At 35.0% G+C, this 20,697-nt stretch overlaps 1 protein-coding gene across 1 annotated transcript in view; it reads left to right on the top strand.

Moving 5' to 3' along the window:
* LOC129004382 (ileal sodium/bile acid cotransporter-like) overlaps window positions 1–20,697 on the top strand; it is an 83,140-nt gene that overhangs the window by 4,805 nt on the left and 57,638 nt on the right. The window lies entirely within an intron of this gene.

The raw sequence follows: 20,697 nt of genomic DNA, 5'->3' as shown, positions 1-20,697 counted from the left end.
TTTAAATTGTGAACCAAACACCATTTTGTACATAAAGAGTGGTTCTACTAAGTTTGCTTTTTAAAAAATGTCTATGCTTACGCAATCAAGGGCAACGACTTGTCAAAGTTAGTGAACTTTACAGTTAAAGTTCACTAACTTTAACAAGTCGTTGCCCTTGATTGCGTAAGCATAGACATTTTTTAAAAAGCAAACTTAGTAGAACCACTCTTTATGTACAAAATGGTGTTTGGTTCACAATTTAAATGTCAAAACTAGAATCGCTATATGATACCGCGCGAAGCGGTTTTCTGACGTTTTTCAATGGGGGTAGGGAACCCTCTTAATAATTGCATACTGAAAGTGAGGCTATAAAAATAATAACAAATGTCTGACAAATATTAAACAGCTGACGAATAATTTATAAACTGTATATTATATTCTTCAATAAGAATTGTATTGACTCGACCTTTAAAGGGCTGTAGGTCGTAGCCCTTAGAAAAAACGTAAATTCTAAGGAAGTTCGGCAAATCTACACACTATCCCCTTTAAATTGAGACATAAATCTTGTAGATCGGTCCATTAATTACTGAGAAAACAGTGTTACAACTGTGTATTAAATATATAGATTGTTATGCTTGCTATTCAACTAGTTTTTTTTCTTCTATTAGCATGTGATGTTAGTATTGAATTGATGTATGTATTATCTTTCTTGTTATCTAGTCGCATATTTTCTTGTAGTATTTATCGATTGTTATTGTTACCTAATTCTATCCATTGTTATGCTTGCTATTCAACCAGTTTTTTTTCCATTAGCACATATGTGATGTTAGTCCCTATCTGCCTTTCAATAAATCCTGCAAAATAACAAAAAATGTAAAAGAGCATGAGAAAAGGCAGAAGGGAAGAAAATTAATTAGGCTAAGCAATTGTATTTCACATTTCACCTTCATTCATCATCACTTTTTTCGTTCATCAATCTAATCTTTCAATATTGTATCTGATCAGCATGTCAACCCTGTAAAAATGGTGTTATACCGTAAACAAATAAATAAATAAATAAATAAATAAACACACTGAGTACATTTATTTACTGAGTTTGTGTAAACATAACCCCCAAGACGTGTTACTGTAGTATGGTTGTATCTTAAATTTATGTATTTATCGTTGTTTTGTGTCGCTATGACGGATCGAGTTAGCATGATTGTAACTGAAATTTGTGCATTTATCGTTGTTTTGTGTAGCTATAATTTGTTTATTTGTTGTTTTTTTTTTCTTTTAAATGCCTCCGACGCGACGACAACGAAACATAGACAAGAGGCGTAATCGTGATTACGACCGCAGCTACAGAACAGTGGCGCGTAATAGGCTTAACTCATCACAGTCAGCACCGGACCCTGGACAATCTCAACTATTAGGTTACAAATGCGCCCTAAAACTACCCCAAAAAGACTTTTCGTTCTCAATTGGCCCTTTCTCAACGACCTGTGTTGCATGTACAGCGAGACATTTTGAGAAGGAGAAAACAGGCTGGAATGTTTTAGGTTTATCAATAATGAAGATAAACATGGTCTGAGTTACACACCGGTAATCTTTGAGTTGACTCTTTTAAACTCATTGTAAATATGACTGTTATTCGTTTTGAAATAACTCCTGTAATACTTTGCAATTGCTCAAATTCGAGCAACATGTACATTAGTATATAATTATATATAATACTAGCAGAGTACCCGTCCTTCGTACGGGGTTGGCATATAATTATAACTTAATGCTTATTGCAGTTATACTCAAGCTTTGCGTTTGCAATTGGGGAGGAGACATTTTGATAAAATTTGCTTCTTTAAATTTACGGTAGCCTATACCTACAGTACTCTAGTATCACACATCTACCATAGCCTTAATGTTCCACCGCCCAACCTAAACAATAGAAACAAACATTATTAAATATTCACAAAATAAAATTTTTTCATGAAACTACAAACATAAACGTAACTTTAAACAATCCTACTTTGAAAGTTCTCATTGCAAATCACAGCTTTTGTATGGTTAACATTAGGTGTTTTCCTAAATGCAAAAAGAATTATACTGCTGCACCCTGTTGGTAAATCTTATAACTTTCAATGCTTTTGCATAATATAGAACCAACTTTTTTAGTTGAATCAGCTGACTAAATTCTTTAATTCACATTAAATAAAATGAATACTCATAAGGTTAACATGGGGAACTACAGAGCCACTGGGGCGGAGCCTGAAAGGATTTTCGAGATTAGAATATGCCTATCGGGAATGTGAGCTATCCTCATGCCGAATTTCAACCCAATCCGTCCAGTAGTTTATGCGTGATTGAACTTCAAACAAACAAACAAACACACATACTTTCACATTTATAATATTAGTAAGATATATATATATATATATATATATATATATATATTTATATTATAAAAACTGTAGTGATTAGGGCTACTATTTTGATATACAAATGCATTATTAAAAACTAAGTACCCTTTTTGAAATTCATTTTACTAAACAACTTGTTTTATTATTACCTATATTTTATTATTACAGTTGTTTAATAAAATGAATTTTAACGGAGGGCGTTTTTGGCCTCTGGGGACCTCAAAACAAAAAATTAAATCAGTCCCGATTCCAGGTCTTATTCCAGGTCCATGAGTAGCCTACCTACTATGGTAATAGCAGCTTACTCCCTACATAGGAAATTCGCTAAAATGTACAAATTATAGTTATTGATTAAACGCTCAACAGCTTCCATCAACAAGGATACGTGTTGAATTCAGAGGGTGTGAATCTTGATTGAATCGAATCAGATACATAATCATCTCACATTGTTTAGCTATCAGTCTGTCTGTGTGTTTTGATTGTTTGGTTGTGCTATTTGTGAGATACCTTAACAATATAGCCTGGTAGTACCGGGGGATGGAGCTACGACTCGATATGGAAACTTGCGTTATCTTTATAGGTAACTAATTTCGGCTTTTATTATTTAAGTTTCAGTGGAATTTTAATTTATTATGATGGAAATTTTAACTTGGCAATCCAACAAATTAATTTATTTTAATCTTACACATTTCTTACGTTGTAGCCTAAATAAATAAAACACATGTTAAAAAAATAAAAGAAGTATTTTTGATATTAGTTCCTACAGTAGGAATGAATATGCTGTACAATCACAGGTTAATCAGTAGCAATCAGCTACAATAGCATTAATACCGCATAGTGTGTACAGCGTAAGGGGAGTGATTTTCTTAGTTTTAATTATACTTAAAGAAAGATTTAATTAAGTATAATTAAAACTTCAGCATGAGCATACTCTCTAAACTATCCATCTGTTCAAATGTAAACAAACATTTTCTCCCTAAGAATAACATGGGAACTTTGAAGGCCACTGGGGCAGAGCCCTGATGGAATTCCAAAGTTTTTTGTTTGATGGCAAAACTACATGCTAAGACCTTTCGAACGACACCTTGGAAATGGTGATCGGTAGCACCTCCGCTCCAAAACAACTATGACAAAAATATGCCTAACGTATTAAATATATAGATTAAAAATTAACAGCTGTTTCATTAAAAAAGTACTATCCACATGTCCAAAATGTAAACAAATCTGTGGAGGGATCTTTGAAGGCTTCTGGGGCAGAGCCCTAAGGGAATTTACTTCTTTTTTCTTTTGATAGCTCATCTGCAGACCAAGACCTTTCTTTGGACACCTCTACCAAGTTTCTACGCCCAGCCGTTCTCTCAAATTAGTGGAGACAAAGTTTACAATTAAATATTTAGATTCCCCCATGTTAATCTTATGGGAGAAAACTCAACTTTGATGGAAGATCCTGCCCAAACTAATAAAGATTTCAAAAAATGAAAACACTTTGCCAAACTACAGATCAGGGCCATTTTTTTTACACTTAAATCATCAAAATCGGTCCAAAAATGAGGGAGTTCTGTTCACAAAAATCGGCTTAGCGTATTATATACCGGTATATATATAGATAGATTGGTCAAGTAATAATGTCAGTTTAGTTGTTGTAAACTACTTGTCCTAGTGCTCTTACTGGGTTAAAAAAATTTTCGTCATAAAAAAAACGAATGGTAATTCTCATATAAAAATTTTTTAAGATAGGGGGCCCGTGAGGCTGAGCCTGTCGCACAATCGCGGGCCTGTGACCCAGTAAAATTTTCCTAAAAATCCCGGTCAAGGCTCACGGGCCCCCTAGCTCGTGGGCATCGCCGCCACTGTGTGCAAACAAAACCTGCTGCATTGTATTTTTCCTTCTACCTTTGGTGATGGTAAACAGGATGAATATGTCTGCCCTGAGCACAAAGCACAATATAGACAGTCATTAACATACCTTGTCAGGTTTCTCGGAATTCCCCCTCTCTCCCTCTCCTTTCTCCCTTCTAATCCTTCAATGGGGCTACCAGGGTATTAACATGCTCTGTTATGCAATACAGTCTAGTCTACTTTTAACAAGATTACATTCCTTAATTCTTGTTGCTCTACTAATGTCTGACCTTGTTATTAAATAGGCCTACGTTTTTGCAATCGGCCCAGAAGTTTACAAATTTCAACATGTTTTGACAACAATCTAAATACATTCATATTTTTGGGCTTTAGAATTAAAGGACATAGTCTAAGAAAAAAACGTGTTATCCAAAACCAGTTTCAATGATGGTTTTATCTCATAATAAATAAACAGTATTATTCATGAATTCAGAATTTTCACCCCACTCCGTAAATTAAACATGTGATTGTAATTTCTTCCATTTGTTTTGATTTTCTGTTTATATTTTGTTGCTATTTTGTCACCAGCATGGCAACCCATGAGGCCCATGTTATTTTTTTTTTAAATTTAAAATTCATTTTTTGTGCTTATTTTTGAGCCTATTTTAATTTATTAAGGGATCCTGCACATCTAAGGAAAATATCTTTATAACAGTATGTGTAGATTTTCCCTGCGACGCACACGAGCTGAGAGAAAAGGTAAAAAAAACATGCTTGCCTATTAATATATAGATAAGCAATAAATTGCCTCTGTATCTAGCATTGTTGACATATCAAAAGCATTTAGCTATTGCTTTTTCCTTGTACTTCCCAGTTAGTTCTGCAAAACCTTTAACTTTGAGTAATCATATTTTTCCATTGCTGACTTATTTATTACCGGTATTGCAAAACTAACTGACCTCCTGACCCTTGGAGGAAAAAACAATCAATTTCAACTGGTAATTTGTAATTTACAGAGGTTGAAAGTGATAATTTATTTGAATTAAAATCCAACTCTTTCTGTATAAAATTAGTTGAAATCACAATTTTTTTTGTTTATTTTGTTTTTGAACCTTACTTCAATTATTTTAGAATGTTGCACGACAAGCTTTTGAATGACCGTATTTTAACAGATTATTTTGGTCGTCACACTCATCTGTATAATATACCTTTTGTCACCTGGTAGTGAATGTGTTAATTATCAGGTGGACGGTAGACTAGTTTTGTATACATTTTTAGTTTACTTTCCAACACTTAGGTTTGTAGATTGCCAGTTATATGCCTCAAAACTGCTATTCCGCTTTGGTAGAAAATCTTGTGTTCAAAGTTAGAAAGTTGACAATAAGCAGAAAGTTTAGCAAACTTTGTGTAGTATAATGTACCTTTACTCAATAACCTCTAACTTAGTCTGTTATACAGCCAAGTTGAATGTAAGATAGGATAGATCAAGTTTGATTGTATAGTGATTGTTCAAACTTGCAGGTTGCAGATGTAAACATTCGGATTATTACCATACAATTGACCGGATTGTTTTAATTTTCAAGTTCACACTATTGAACTTGACAGTTTGTTAGATAAATCCTCCTGGTAGTTACCATGCAATATTATCCCCCTAATTCCGTTACAGAGACAGCTAGTGTCATACAGGATCCAAAACCTGTATTTCTTCCATTTTAATGTTGTTCATTTTGCCTGAAAACAGATATGCAATACAAAATATCAATAATCTATCGCATTTTATTTAATTTACGTTTCATAAACTATGCATCAATGTCCAAAACGAGTTGTTAAAATAAGTTAAATACAAAAATGGTAGGTACTCAGGTTAAAATCATGTTAACAAATAAAGTTTTTACTAGATAACCTGTTGCTCGAAATCAAGCAAAACTGCAACTAATAATAAAATAATGAAGAACAAAAAACATAAACAGCAAAACCTCAATCATAGAGTCCCTCTAAAGTAATTTCTATGACTGATTATAGAAATGTGAAAAATATTATGTTGTAACAAATTATAAAAGTAATCTACGGTACAATATTAAATTTAAATGTAGATCCGATCTCATACTGCTTTGGTTAGAGCTACAAATTTCTGCCACAGTTTTAAAAGATTGGGTAATTGGGTTGGCATTGTGGCCCTATTTACCGCATATTTTTCCATTGCATTTTTTGTTTGAATTGTTTTACATGCGCTGTTGGGTTCCAGTGCCAACGTCGTACTTATAGATCTGTGCTTATTCAGGATCAATACTTTCTTGAGGAATTAGATTACCTACTCGGTGGTAAAACGTGTCATGGATCTTGAAATTTTAGATCCCCTGTGTGACCCTCTCGTCAAAATGAGCTTCAGAGCTGACCATGGCAAAGGCGAAATTGAATTGACGAATTTTATCCAGATAATTTCTGAATCCAAGCCTCACAGCCCTGTTTTCAGATTGGGAGTTTCCAGTAAGTTCCTGAAAGTATGGTGAATTCCGCAAATGAGGTAAACAAACCTTTCATTTATGGCAACAAAGAGTAAAAATTGAACTGTCTCGGCCAGTCTTTTCTTGCTTAAAATGTAAGCCACCACAATGTAAAAATGTAACGTTCATTTGTCCGACATTGGATGTATCACCACGGATTGATTGATTGTGTGAGGGTGGACTCAAGGTCCAAGCACGTCAACCGAAGCTTATTGTGCATTATCACCACGGAAGTACTGCCACGGAAGTACTGCCACTGTGTATCCGTCAAATAGGAGGTTGACGCAAGCGGTCACGTTTGCGTTCCCTCCAGCCACTCACAGTTCTTCGTCATACTGGTGGCATTTAATTTTAAATTTAGATAAATTACGAAAGCTAACCAATCAACAGAAAACACTACAAAGGAATTTTGATACACATTGTAAATTACATGATAATATGGTAATGTAACGGGTAACTGCACTGTGAATAATCACTTTCAAACATTCACTTACTCACACCAAACTGTAACCAAAACTACATGATAATTCAGTAAAATACAATGTAAGGTAAATAAATTAAACCATTACAAAGAATTTGTTGTCAAGTCTTGCTAGGAAACTCTTTATTTATGAACCATACTTAGTTAACAGACGTTTAAAATAAAAATATAAAATGCCGGCTTTGCTCTGGAAGTAATAAGTCCTGAAGTCTGTGGTTAAACTTAAAAACTATTTCAAACTACGTCCATATGTTCAGCTGTAAACAAAGAGAATTGAGTTTGATTGTTTGATCTAATGTCAACAGATAGCGCCGCCGTTCCCAAACTTTAGCCCTTAACTCTACTTAAGTGATGCCCTTTCTTAATATTCTGAGACCTATTTGCACATCTACGTGAAAATACCTTTAATTTGACACCTCAAACATTAAAATCCGTCAAGCCGTTATCGAGTTATGACTGTGAAAAGAAAACTGCTTGCGTATCTATTTCTATAAAAGAGGAACTATGTATGTGTGTGTGTGTATATATATATGTATATACGTTATGTACTCCAAAACCACTCAACAGATTGTAATGAAACTTTCAGGCATTATTAAGCATCTTTCAAGGATGGTTCGAGTGAAGTTTGGTGCAGATCTGTCAAAAGGGCTCTGCCCCAGAGGGTTTTAAGTGGGCCAATGTCAGACTTTTTGATCTACAATGTTTACGAATCTATCTATATATTAATAGGCAAGCATGTTTCTTTAAAACCTTTTTTCTCAGCTCGTGTGCATCGTAGGGAAAATCTACGCATACCGTTAGAAAGCTATTTTCCTGTAGGTGTGCAGAATCCCTTTAGAAATTTAAATAGGCTCAAAAATAAGCACACAAAATGAATTTGAAATTTTAAAAAATTAACATGGGTCTTATGGGTTGCTATGGTGATGACGAAATAACAACACAATATAAACAGAAAATGAAAACAAATGGAAGACATTCCAATCACATGTTTTTTTTACAGTGTGGGGTGAAAATAGAGAAGTTTGTACAAAACATACTTTTAGTCGATTTTTCGACCACGGGGCGTGCTCTCGTAAATATAATTTAAAAGCAGATGTTTACTTTTACCAACTGTTTTGTAGGTTTGAATAATTACAACATTCTGTATTAGCATTAGTCATGATTTTAAATAGTGCCACAGTGTTTCTACAGAGTGCAGCACAGAAAACTATTTTACTTTTGAATAAGTCCAAATGTATTAAACCCCAATCGAAGCACACCTGTGCACTTAACAACGTTTAAATTCTCCAATGTTAAATATTAAAACATAAAAACCTTTATCTAAGTATTATATAAACAATAAAAGGGATGACTTTTTAAAATTTATGACAACAGCTAATTTGCAACCAAAAGGTGAGTGAGCGTAGCGAACGAACATCAACCTGGAGGCGAGTTAGCGTAGCGAACGAGCTAACCTGAAAACAAGTGAGCGCAGCGAACGAGCTCCAACCTAAAGGTGAGTGAGCGTAGTGAACGAACTTCAACCGGAACGTGATTGAGCCATGCGAATACTTATGAAGTTAAACGGGGCAAAGCCCGTGGGTACAGCTAGTAGGCTATAGATTTAATTTCTGATAACAGCTGGAGTTTCAAAATAATGTTTGTTATCCCATGTTAATCTTATGGAGAAATACAAAACTTTAAAGGGCCCCAGGGCCTCACTCTCTAATTATTTTCCTAAAAAGAAAGTTTCCTGCACAACTTCACGACGTCACACTCTTTCCAATGACACCAAAAACATGTCAATCGGTTCAGTAGTTTCGGAGGAGTAATTGTCACAAAAATCCTGCTTGCATATTAAATAAGTATAGATGTTGTATGAAATATGAAGATTATAATATGCAATTGCAATGAAACTTGGAAGGCTCCTTCAAAATTCTAGCAAGATACTTTCAGCAGAGCAAATAGAATGTTTATGCGAGGGTAATTTTAATTGCATTTAATGGGTAAAACAATCTGTAACTTATAAAAGAATAACTGTTGGCGGGAATCTTCTGTCAATGGTTTTGATTTACCCTCAATTTACCACCGCCTGACAGCTCTTTTCAGGTGGCCGACAGCGACGGATCGCGTCAGGTTGTCCAATGTGGGTCACTTTCCATTTCTCATTCCCTTACTGACTGTAACCTTGTATTGCCCTCGCCTCGCAGTGTAGCAGTGGGCTTGGCAGAGGTGAAGGCTTCAACCTCTCAGAGAATGTACAACATTTGGAACTGTTATCTTTGTCCTTGACACATTGAGATGAATTGTAAATTAAATAATCATCTTGGCATCTCTGATTGTAACTTTTTAACTACTAGATTTGTGTGCACATAGCTGAACCCATTGCACTGGAAGTATTAACAGGCCACTTACCACTCTTGTATCTCAAACAATATTTAGTGTCTTGATGCTATTAAGTGAGTAGGAATAAATTAACTAAGAGTGCTACCTTTAACAACTCCTGATTGACTTTTTGAACCAATCCAGCGCTACTGCCTGAACTTTTGTGGTTAATATGTGCTTGTACTTGGGCCTATTACTATTGAAAAGTAAAAAATGTTTTACTCCACTAGCTAATAGCTTAGAAAGTTATTTGAAAGTACAGTAGACTCCCTCTCATCTGGACTTGGTTTATTGGTTAAATTGACGCCCCCTTAAACTCGTTAAATTAGGAGCACTTCTAATGCATACTATATAAAACAATAATGACACAAGTATGAATGCAACCAACAATACATGTGCACACCACAGGAATCACTAGAAAACTAACCCAAATAACTTAATAAGAAAATATACTTAAATTCAGGAGAGCGTTGTATTTAGACACGTGATCATTGGTCTCAAATCTTTCCCACTAAATAAGTCGTTTCAGTACTGCCCACTTCCTGCCTACCCTGTCCGGTTAAAAGATATATCACTTCTGGATGTAGCCCAGCCGGTTAAACCGTTGTCCGGTTAAGAGGTTTTTTGATTAGAGGGAGTTTTCTGTATTTTAAGTGTACACATTCTTGTAAAGAAATATGTATAGTTAAATGTTATTTGGTAAAACAACAATTGATTAGTTAATTTGCAGTGGAATAATTTATTAATAAATGACTGGTGGTAAAACATGGGACTTTAGTACTGGATGCACAAGTTCTGATCCTGCCAATCATTAGTGGTTATTTGCTGAGTTGATATACAAAGTGATAATAAAGCCAGTGGACCAGTCCAAGCTAGAGGATGACTTTTACTTTCATCTGAGAGAAAGCACTTTCCCAGACCCGTCCCACTTCACATCTTCACTTTCACCTTATTCATACCATCTAGCTTCATTTAATCTCTTTAGCTTCCGCTGTTACATCCTATTAGTTAACCTTTTAAGTTCTGACATAATCCGTAATCCATTGAAGTTTGTGAGTTTGATACTTTTTGCCCAATTACAATGCCCACTGTCATTGTAGGACATTTGTGTGATGTCCTTAGTACTATTTGTTTACTGTGTACCTGTAGTAAAAAACATGTGTCTTCAATTCTTTATTATTGTTTTGTTGTGTTTGTAAACAAGTCCATTAATTCAATGTAGTATTGTTCAAGTTATTAAAAACCTTTCTAAAGGTAATAAAAGTTCTTTTCATTCATTCTTACTCTCATTACAATTTTAATAACTTGATATTGTGAAATGGATACGATCCTAAAGCCAGTCAAGTTTAGTGTAGATCCAAGCTCATCATCTGCAAGTAAGGAATGGACACATTGGCACAAAACATTTCAGAATTTTGTTACCAGCATCACACCACAACCATCCGACTCCGATAAACTCAAAATACTTATAAACTTTATTACTCCAGAAATCAACGAGTACATAAGTGAAAGCGGTACGTATAACGATGCTATATCTGTGCTAAAAAGTATCTATGTAAAACCTGTAAATGAAGTATATTCCAGACATAAACTATCTGCACGTCAGCAGCAACCTGAGGAGACTATTGACCAATATCTCCAGGCTTTAAAATTACTAAGTAAAGACTGTCAGTTTAAAGCTGTCACAGCAGAAAAGAATAGGGATGATTATATCCGTGACACATTTATTGCTGGAATAAAATCTTCTGCAATTCGCCAGCGCTTACTAGAAAATGTTTCGTTGACACTAGATCAGGCCAGATCCCTAGAACTTGCACATGAGCAATCATTAGCTTTTCAATCTTTCCAATCTATAGTAAATGCAACTTCGTCCCAAGAAACTCAAGCGAGCAATCAGAATGTTGATGCAACTTCAAGCAGTTTAGAAAAGTGTTCTCTAGCTGCTGTGACTGAAAAATGTTTCTTTTGTGGTAATCTAAGACATCCTAGGGTCAAATGTCCAGCTAAAAATACAATTTGTCATAACTGTGGTAAACAGGGGCATTTTGCTAAGGTCTGCAGGGCAGATAAACTACAAACCAAGCAATTGGATAAATCTAAAGAAGTAATGAACTCTATTGACCTAGCAGCTTCGCCCGGTGGGTTAACAAAGAGTACAGTACAAGCCCTAGTTAATGGTAAATCTGTCTCTGCTTTGATAGATACGGGAAGCTCTCTAAGTTTTATAAACAAATCTACTGCTCTTAATTTAGGTATTCCTATAAAACCAGGTAGGGGTACTGTCTCAATGGCTACTACATCAATCACATCCGACATAACAGGTCAATGCAAAGTAAATCTTGTCATTCTTGATCACTTTTACAAGCAAGTTAATCTTTCATTGTTACCAGATCTTTGTGCTGATATAATTGTTGGACATGATATTTTGAAAAACCATGCAAGTAATAAAGTAGTCTTTGGTGGCAACAAGTCACAACTAACCGTATGTAGCGTGGCAGCCTCAACTGTAGAACCGGTATCTTTGTTTTCTAATTTAAAACCGGAATGTAAGCCAATCGCAATCAAGTATCATCGCCATAGCACCGATGATTTAAAGTTTATTGAAAACGAAGTAAGTAAATTGCTTAAAGACGATGTTATAGAGCCTAGTATGTCTCCATGGAGGGCTCAAGCATTAGTAGTTACTACTGAAAATCATAGAAAAAGAATGGTCATTGACTACTCCAGGACTATAAATCGTTTTACATTACTGGACGCTTACCCACTACCTAGAATCGATGATATCGTTAACAAAGTTGCAAATTATGAGTTTTTCAGTACTATCGACTTGAAAAGTGCGTACCACCAAGTAAAGATAAGAAATGAAGAAAAGCACTACACAGCTTTTGAGGCCTGTGGTCAACTCTACCAGTTTAAACGTATCCCGTTTGGGGTCACTAATGGGGTGGCAGCATTCCAAAGTGTAATTGACCAAGTCATCCGAACAGAACAGTTACAAGACACTTACGCCTATCTTGATGATGTCACAATCTGTGGAAAAACACAAGAACAACACGATATAAATTTAAAAAAGTTTATCGAAGCTGCATCCAAATACAACCTAACTATTAATAATGAGAAGTCTTCATTTTCACTGCGATCGATCAACTTGTTGGGCTATCATATATCAAACAAAACTATCAAGCCTGACCCCAGTTGCCTAGATCCTTTGAAAAATTTACCTCCACCCAGAGACACCGCATCACTGAGGAGGACCCTTGGTATGTTTTCACATTATGCATCACTTATACCAGATTATGCTACCAAAGTGATTCCACTTGCGCGTACTACATTCCCTTTGTCCAAAGCAGGGCTCCAGTCTTTCGAAACTATAAAAAGTGAAATCATCGGATCTGTAGTAAGCTGCATTGACCCTGAAGCACAGTTCATTGTAGAAACTGATGCATCTGAGAGTACCATTGCTGCTACTTTGACTCAATCGAACCGTCCAGTTGCATTCTTCTCAAGGATACTTTCTCCAGCAGAACAAAGACATTCAAGTGTCGAAAAAGAAGCACAAGCTATTGTGGAAGCACTGCGGAAATGGCGTCACTATTTGGTTGGTAAACATTTCAAGCTGATTACTGACCAGAGGTCGGTTTCTTTTATGTTCGATAACAACCGTCATGGCAAAGTGAAAAATGAAAAGATAATGAGGTGGAAACTGGAATTGTCGTGCTTTCATTATGATATTGTATATAGACCCGGTAAAGATAATATGGCTGCAGATGCCCTGACTAGAGTATGTTCTTCAATCCAAAATCAAGAAAAACTGTTGATTGATTTACATGCGAATCTATGTCATCCAGGTGTGACACGTTTGTACCACTGGGTTCGAAGTAAAAACTTGCCCTACTCGATTGATGAAATCAGACGAATAACAAACTCCTGCAATGTGTGTGCTGCTGTGAAGCCTAGATTCTTCAAACACAAAGGGATTTTGATTAAAGCCACTTCAGCATTTGAACGGCTGAATATCGATTTCAAAGGCCCGCTGCCTTCATCAAATCGAAACCGTTACTTATTAGTAATAGTAGACGAGTTTTCACGGTTCCCTTTCGCTTTCCCTTGTTCAGACATGTCATCGTCAACAGTTAAGTCGAAACTAAAAACATTATTTTCTACTTTTGGGGTTCCTAGTTACATACATTCGGACAGAGGAACATCATTTCTGAGCCAAGACTTAAAAAGCTACTTGAACCATAGACAAAAAGAATGAAATATAGACCGTCAGCCGTGCTGCGGTTGCCATGGTTACCATAGGTTCCGGCGCACACCGCTGTAGTTTACGCAGCGCGTACGCCGTAACTACCGTGGTGCTCTAAGCGGTGTGCGCCAGAACCTATGGTAACCGCAGCACAGCTGACGGTCTATATTTAATTCTTTTTGTCTATGCTTGAACTCACTTGGAATCTCAACTAGTAGAACCACTGCGTACAATCCAGCAGGTAATGGGCAAGTTGAAAGGTATAATGGCATTCTATGGAAAACAATTGAACTGGCGTTGAAATCACTTAACTTAGAAATAAACCAATGGGAGACAGTTTTAGAGGATGCCCTCAGCTCAGTGAGATTATTACTTTGCACAGCCACAAATCAAACTCCTCACGAGCGTATGTTCTTACATCCACGTAGATCTGGGAACAATGGTGTTTCAGCTCCTTCATGGCTTCTCAATTCCGGCCCTGTCTACTTGAAGAGATTCAATCGTACGTCCAAGTATGAGCCACTTGTTGAAGAGGTCCAACTTCTTCACGGGAATGCCGAGTATGCTCATGTAAAGTTGCCTGACGGAAGAGAAACTACCGTGTCTACACGTCATCTTGCTCCGGTTGGTGAGTACCAAACCGACATAGAGCAAACCGATTTTGAGAGTGATGAAAATATTCTATTACCCACTTCTCAACCTGAACCTGAATACTTTCCTAGTCCATCATCAACACAGAACCAAGAAGATGAAATGAATACTACTGCCGAGAATTTACAACCTAGACAAGAAGCTTCTAGAGGAGAGAACCATAACACATATCCGAGAAGAAGTTTCAGAAGCAGAAGACCTCCTAATTATTTAAATGACTACGTTCATTAACATTAGGGAGGAAGAATGTAGTAAAAAACATGTGTCTTCAATTCTTTATTATTGTTTTGTTGTGTTTGTAAACAAGTCCATTAATTCAATGTAGTATTGTTCAAGTTATTAAAAACCTTTCTAAAGGTAATAAAAGTTCTTTTCATTCATTCTTACTCTCATTACAGTACCTATGTCAAAATTAGAGAAGTTAGTAAATCCATTTATTTTAGGTAATTATGATGGTAATAGTACCTGATATTGCTTTAGTTCTTGCTTGACGCACCTGTCGTTCACTTTTAGATATTTGAAGTTCTCTCAATTAGTGTTAAAACTCAACAATAATTTATTGTTAGTTCTTGGTTTAAAAAATATTGGAATTTTCTAGTAAAATTAAGCTTTAATGTTGTAACACAACATTACAAATTTAACACTTACATAATTTTGTTAAAGTATGAAATTTAACTAATGTCGATGATTTCAAACTTATGAATTAAAAAATATAGGGCTAATGAATACCGGTAATGACTATTTAACTCATAACTTTAGATAGCACATAAAGGCTACAAATTAATCTTTGGCCAATAAGTTCTAATCATACAGAAAAAAGAAATACTGTTTCGAACATTTAAAATCATACAAAAAACTACAATTAAAGTGGTTTAAATACCTGTAATGTCGATAATCCAATCGGTTGTGATACAACTAGTTTCGGCTCACAAAGGAGCCTTCTTCAGGTTTTCCCAAGGACATTGTCACTTCTTCTAAAGGTCGTCAAAGATCACAATATTTAAAAAACATGAAAACACACATCGTTAAAGCTAGGCCTAGGCATGCGTGTTACGTGTTTTAAATGTTTTTTAAATATTGTGATCTTTGACGACCTTCAGAAGAAGTGACAATGTCCTTGGGAAAACCTGAAGAAGGCTCCTTTGTGAGCCGAAACTAGTTGTTTCACAACCGATTGGATTATCGACATTACAGGTATTTAAACCACTTTAATTGTATCTTGATAATCCGGAGGCTACCCATTCGAGAAAAAATGAAAAAAACTACAGAATAAAAATAATTTTATATTTGACAAATACTGCTAAAGATCCTATATTTACTTCAGAAAATTGGACAGGATTTGAATTTTAAAGCATTTTCTGTATTAATTGTGATAAATTCATCGTCCCAGAAAAATTTGAATGGATTTCATGACAAAGGTCTCAAAGTGTGAATGAAAACTATACAATGTTGGTTTGGATTTCAAATGAGCGTAACAATAGGTCCCCTTGAACCTGCCACGTTTATATTTAACTCTGTCCCAAAGACATGAAGAGAGCCTAGGTATAGTTGCATGTTACAAGCTACTCTCTCAGAACATGATATTGTTACATATCCGCTGTGTCATCTGTTACGTAATATTTGAGTGCTCTCTCATGTTTACAAACTTAATCTAAGATATCATGAAGTGATAAGTTAATTATGTTTTGACTTTTAGCTCAATGCAAAGCTTATAAAATACTAGCTACTGTACCCGTGCTTTGCAACGGGAAAGGACACTAAACAGAATTTTTTCCCTAACATTTGTTGTATAAAATTAAGAATACACATTCACCATCAGTTTGAGCAACAAAATCAATTGTACCACTTCATTTGATGAAATTTGGACTTGATTGTTTGTGTTTTCAAAGTTTATAAGTGCTATTTTTTGTTTATAAATAAATGCTGGTTTGGAATTTATGTCAATGGTCTGTTATTTCATAACATATTTTTTGTCATGCTGCAGCAAAAACAGCTGTTTTTTATGCATGCATTGCAGGTCTAGAGTAGTTCTTTTTCTCCCCGAGGAGTAAATACCAGCTGTTCTAAACTTCGATTGTAAGCAGTTGCATGTATCAAAAGTATGTATCGGTTGTTTTAATCAGTTGTAGCTTATTGTTACTTTCTTGTCAATAGTATGATACTCGTATCGATAGTATAATGCACACTAGAATACAATCGTAATACACAAAATACCCCTGCCGCAGCAAACCTGCCGGCTAAGCGAATTTCAGTTTGTCTGAATTGATTTTCAATTAAATCTATTTAATTATAACATTAGGTTTAACAAGTACCTAGGTTTGCTGCAACAAGGAAACTAATAAAGTGTATTTTTTGTAAAATATTAATAGCTTAGTATAAAATAAATAAATTTGCCAAGTTTGATCAAAATATATCCATAAACAAGCAAACTAAAACTTTACAATATTCTCTATAAGAATAGCATGGGAATTTTTAATTTACAATTTTTTGAATTTTCTTTCCGTTGCCAATAACCGCACAAAAACACTTTGATATACTAAGGGCGGGTTTCTGAGTCAGGGATTTATAAGTCCAGAACTAAGCTAGTCAGAGATTAAAATTAGTCATGTACTAAAAATTCACTTTCTGAGTCAAGGATTAAGGACACACGGACTAATTTAAAGCGGGTACTTAGTTTAGTCAGAGATTAAAAGAGCTCATGATTTTCAAGGGAAATGTAGGGTAATTTGTGCCGCCGTGCTGGCAACACTGTCAGTTTGATGTGCGCACTGAGCACTGCTCTGAAAAAGTAAACAAACAACGATCTCAGTCAAACCTTGGTTTTGAGGTTTATTTCTGTTTTAATTCATTTCATTGTAATATATTTTATTATTGTTATAAACTAGTTGTATCGTAAAATTTTAAAAGTGTTTTAAAGGTAGGATTGGTGTTTCATCCTATTTCTTTTGGTTGCACTTTACGTCCTACACTCCTTCAAATTAAAATATCGGTTATTCAATTGCTTCATTCGATAGATCGTTTGGTAACCAAACGATATAACTTATCGAATAATCAATATATTGATCGATATTTTCATTCCAATGAGTGTAGGACGTAAAGTAAAGTGCAGCCATAGTTTGAATAGGCTTATTGTAATAATGCTCAGGTAATTTCAACAGGGAGTCATAATTTACCGGTACTAACTTACTGGCCTACCCTAGCCTTTTAAACTTGTCGACCAGGCTAATGAAATAATCGAAATATCGAATAATCAATTATTTCATTCGGTTGTTCTTGACAACAGATAAGTTGCGGAAGTCTCTTTACGCACTGTTTAACTTACTTAGATACTACTCTAAACTAAGTTTTGCTTTTCATCAGCACCAATCCTTGTTCTCCCAATCACCTAAAATGTTCTATAAGACGTGTTTAAACTGTTCCTAGACACCAAAACTAACTTTCTCAAATGACTTTTTTGTTGTCGAGGCTTCCTTTGATCCCTACAATTTCATATATATCAGCAATAACTTCTACCATATAACTTAGGGGACCAGTGGGAATTAGAGGTTTTGGGTGGGGGTAAAAGCTCTTGAGGGGAGATGCACGGCCAAAAACCTAAAATTTGAAAAAATTTTGTTTTTTAATTGCTTTTATTGCTTAGGATTTTTTGATTAAAATTATATATAATACATGCATACTCGAATAAAAAATAATATAGAAATAATGTTTTGAAAAAATGTTTGCATAGTCACCTAGCAACCAACAACAACGTATTGTCAACTCAATTAATAAAAGCTTTCTGTTGATACCGTTGGCTAACCTGATGTTTTTCTTCCCATGGTCTGTCTGTACATGTCACCTGATTTATTGAGTGACATTTCTGCTTATGTTTTGTTTACAAACTACAAACAAAGATTAGTTATGTTATTTGTGGAAGTTGTGTTTTGAAAGTGCAAACGTGAGTTGAGTTTTACTTTGTAAAATGACTAAATATTAAAAAAATTGGATGAAAAGAGGCTTTAGAGGGAACAAACATGTTAAATTAGGTAGTCTTATAAGGAAAAGAAACAGGATGATAAGAAAAAAAAATCTGGACACTGAAAAAGAAAAGAAGCAAGATTATGAAGCTGGAATGTATAAGTTCACGATTTCTCCTGCGTTTTTGCGATTTACCGAAAGTTGAATTTTTAAACATAAAGATCCCATTATCTCAAGAAATAGTAGGCCAAAATCATTCAAATTTTTACTGTGTATTTAACATATGTATATACACACCCCGTAGTAGAATTAGTCATCTAGCTCAAAACAAAAAATAATAAAAAAATCTTTTTTTCAGAAATTGCAGCCGAAATATTTTTTTATTTTATAATTTATTAAAAAAATGCCATACCATAGATTAAATTAAATAAAATTACTTGGGTGTCTTTATTGTAGCATATATAATTATGTGGGAAAATTTAAATGTTGTATCTCATATACTTTCTGAGATAATGGGTCAATTAATTGCATGCATAATTTTAACATTACAGGCATAGGGACGTACATCTCCCCTTGATGTAGTCTTTCCTCAGTTCACGGCATATATTGCCAATGCCACTTTAGGCACATAGCGGCATGACGATGATTCTAAAATATTAGTTAGATAGCCGGCTTCCCGCAAAAGTGTTCCACTTGCAAAAAAGCGCAACGCTACCAACACTTTCTGCCACAAAGGTAACCTAGTTCCCCTTGTGGAAGTGCCTCCCAAACTAGGCCTTATCAATTCAATTAGTTCTCTCACAGAGTTTTTTTGAAAAATCTATACCTAACTTATCCTTGAATTCATCCTCACTTAAGTCATCAAATGGATTGTTTTCCCGCTCACAACGAATTCGCGGCCCACGAAAACGGTAAAAATCATGATAGGTAATCAGTGTAATCCATAATCATCTTAAACTTTAACACACAAAAATGGCTTAGGTTAAAAGTGGACGACTAAAATTAATCCTACCCCTATGCAGGATTAAAATCTAGCATGTTTTATACCGTGGACTAAAGCATATTAATTTCTTTAGTTCAGACTTAAAAACTAGTTCTTGACTAAGATTAGTCGCTGACTTATAAGTACTCGAATCAGAAAGATATTTTTCTTAGTCCAGTACTAAAATGAGCTTTAGTCTAGGACTAGCGCTAATACCTGAATCAGAAACCCGCCCAAAATTATTTGTTTTTTTTTTTTAAGCTCTTTAGAAAATTCTAGAGAGGAATTAGGAAATTTTGTGTTTTAAAAATTATGAGAAAAACTATTTTTCACTCCATAAAACCCCCCGTAAAACCCCGTTCCCATGGTCCGATCATGCTGGTTCGCGAATTCATTCAAGTTTATCCCGTCTTACACCTTTAAACCAAATTTCATTAAAATTGGACAAAAATTACTCAAGTTATCGCGTTCACGGGCGTGTATCTTACTAATATTATAAATGTGAAAGTTTGTGTGTTTGTTTGAAGTTCAATCACGCATAAACCACTGGACGGATTGGGCTGAAATTTGGTATGATGATAGCTCACATTCCTGATTAACATATAGGCATATTCTTTTCTCAAAAATCCTTTCGGGCTTCGCCCCAGTGGCTCTGTAGTTCCTCATGTTAACCTTATGAGTATTCATATTTAAAGGGAATTAAAGAATTTAGTCAGCTGTTTCAACTAAAAAAGTTGGTTCTATCATAGACAAAAAGAATTAAATATAGACCGTCAGCTGTGCTGCGGTTACCATAGGTTCTGGCGCACACAGCTTGGAGCACCACCGTAGTTACGGCGTAAGCGCTACGTAAACTGCAGCGGTGTGCGCCGGAACCTATGGTAACCATGGCAACCGCAGCACGGCTGACAGTCTATATTTAATTCTTTTTGTCTATGGTTCTATGATATACAAAAGCATTAAAAAGTTATAAGATTTACCAACAGGGTGCAGCACTATAATTTTTTTTGCATTTATGTAAACAGATAATGTGATCTAAGCAGCAACAAAAAACTGTGATACGCAATGAGAACTGTCAAAGTAGGATTTTTTACAGGTTATGTTTATGTTTTTAATGGCATGAATACTTTGTGATTTTTTGTGAATTTGTAATAATTTATTTTTCTTTATTGTTTAGGTGAAGTGGTAGAAAATTATGGCTATGGTAGATGTGTAATACCATAGTATACCGCCAATTTAAAGAAGCAAATCGGTTATCTCTAAGTGTAAAATATTTTAGTTTTGTAGCTTAGTTT

The sequence above is a fragment of the Macrosteles quadrilineatus genome, unplaced genomic scaffold, assembly GCF_028750875.1.
Source record: "Macrosteles quadrilineatus isolate MER2022 unplaced genomic scaffold, UCM_ALF_1.0 Scaffold_1__1_contigs__length_201487025, whole genome shotgun sequence".
Classification (NCBI taxonomy): domain Eukaryota; kingdom Metazoa; phylum Arthropoda; class Insecta; order Hemiptera; family Cicadellidae; genus Macrosteles; species Macrosteles quadrilineatus.
Note: the sequence above shows the minus strand (reverse complement) of the source record. Positions and strands in the feature narration are given on the sequence as shown.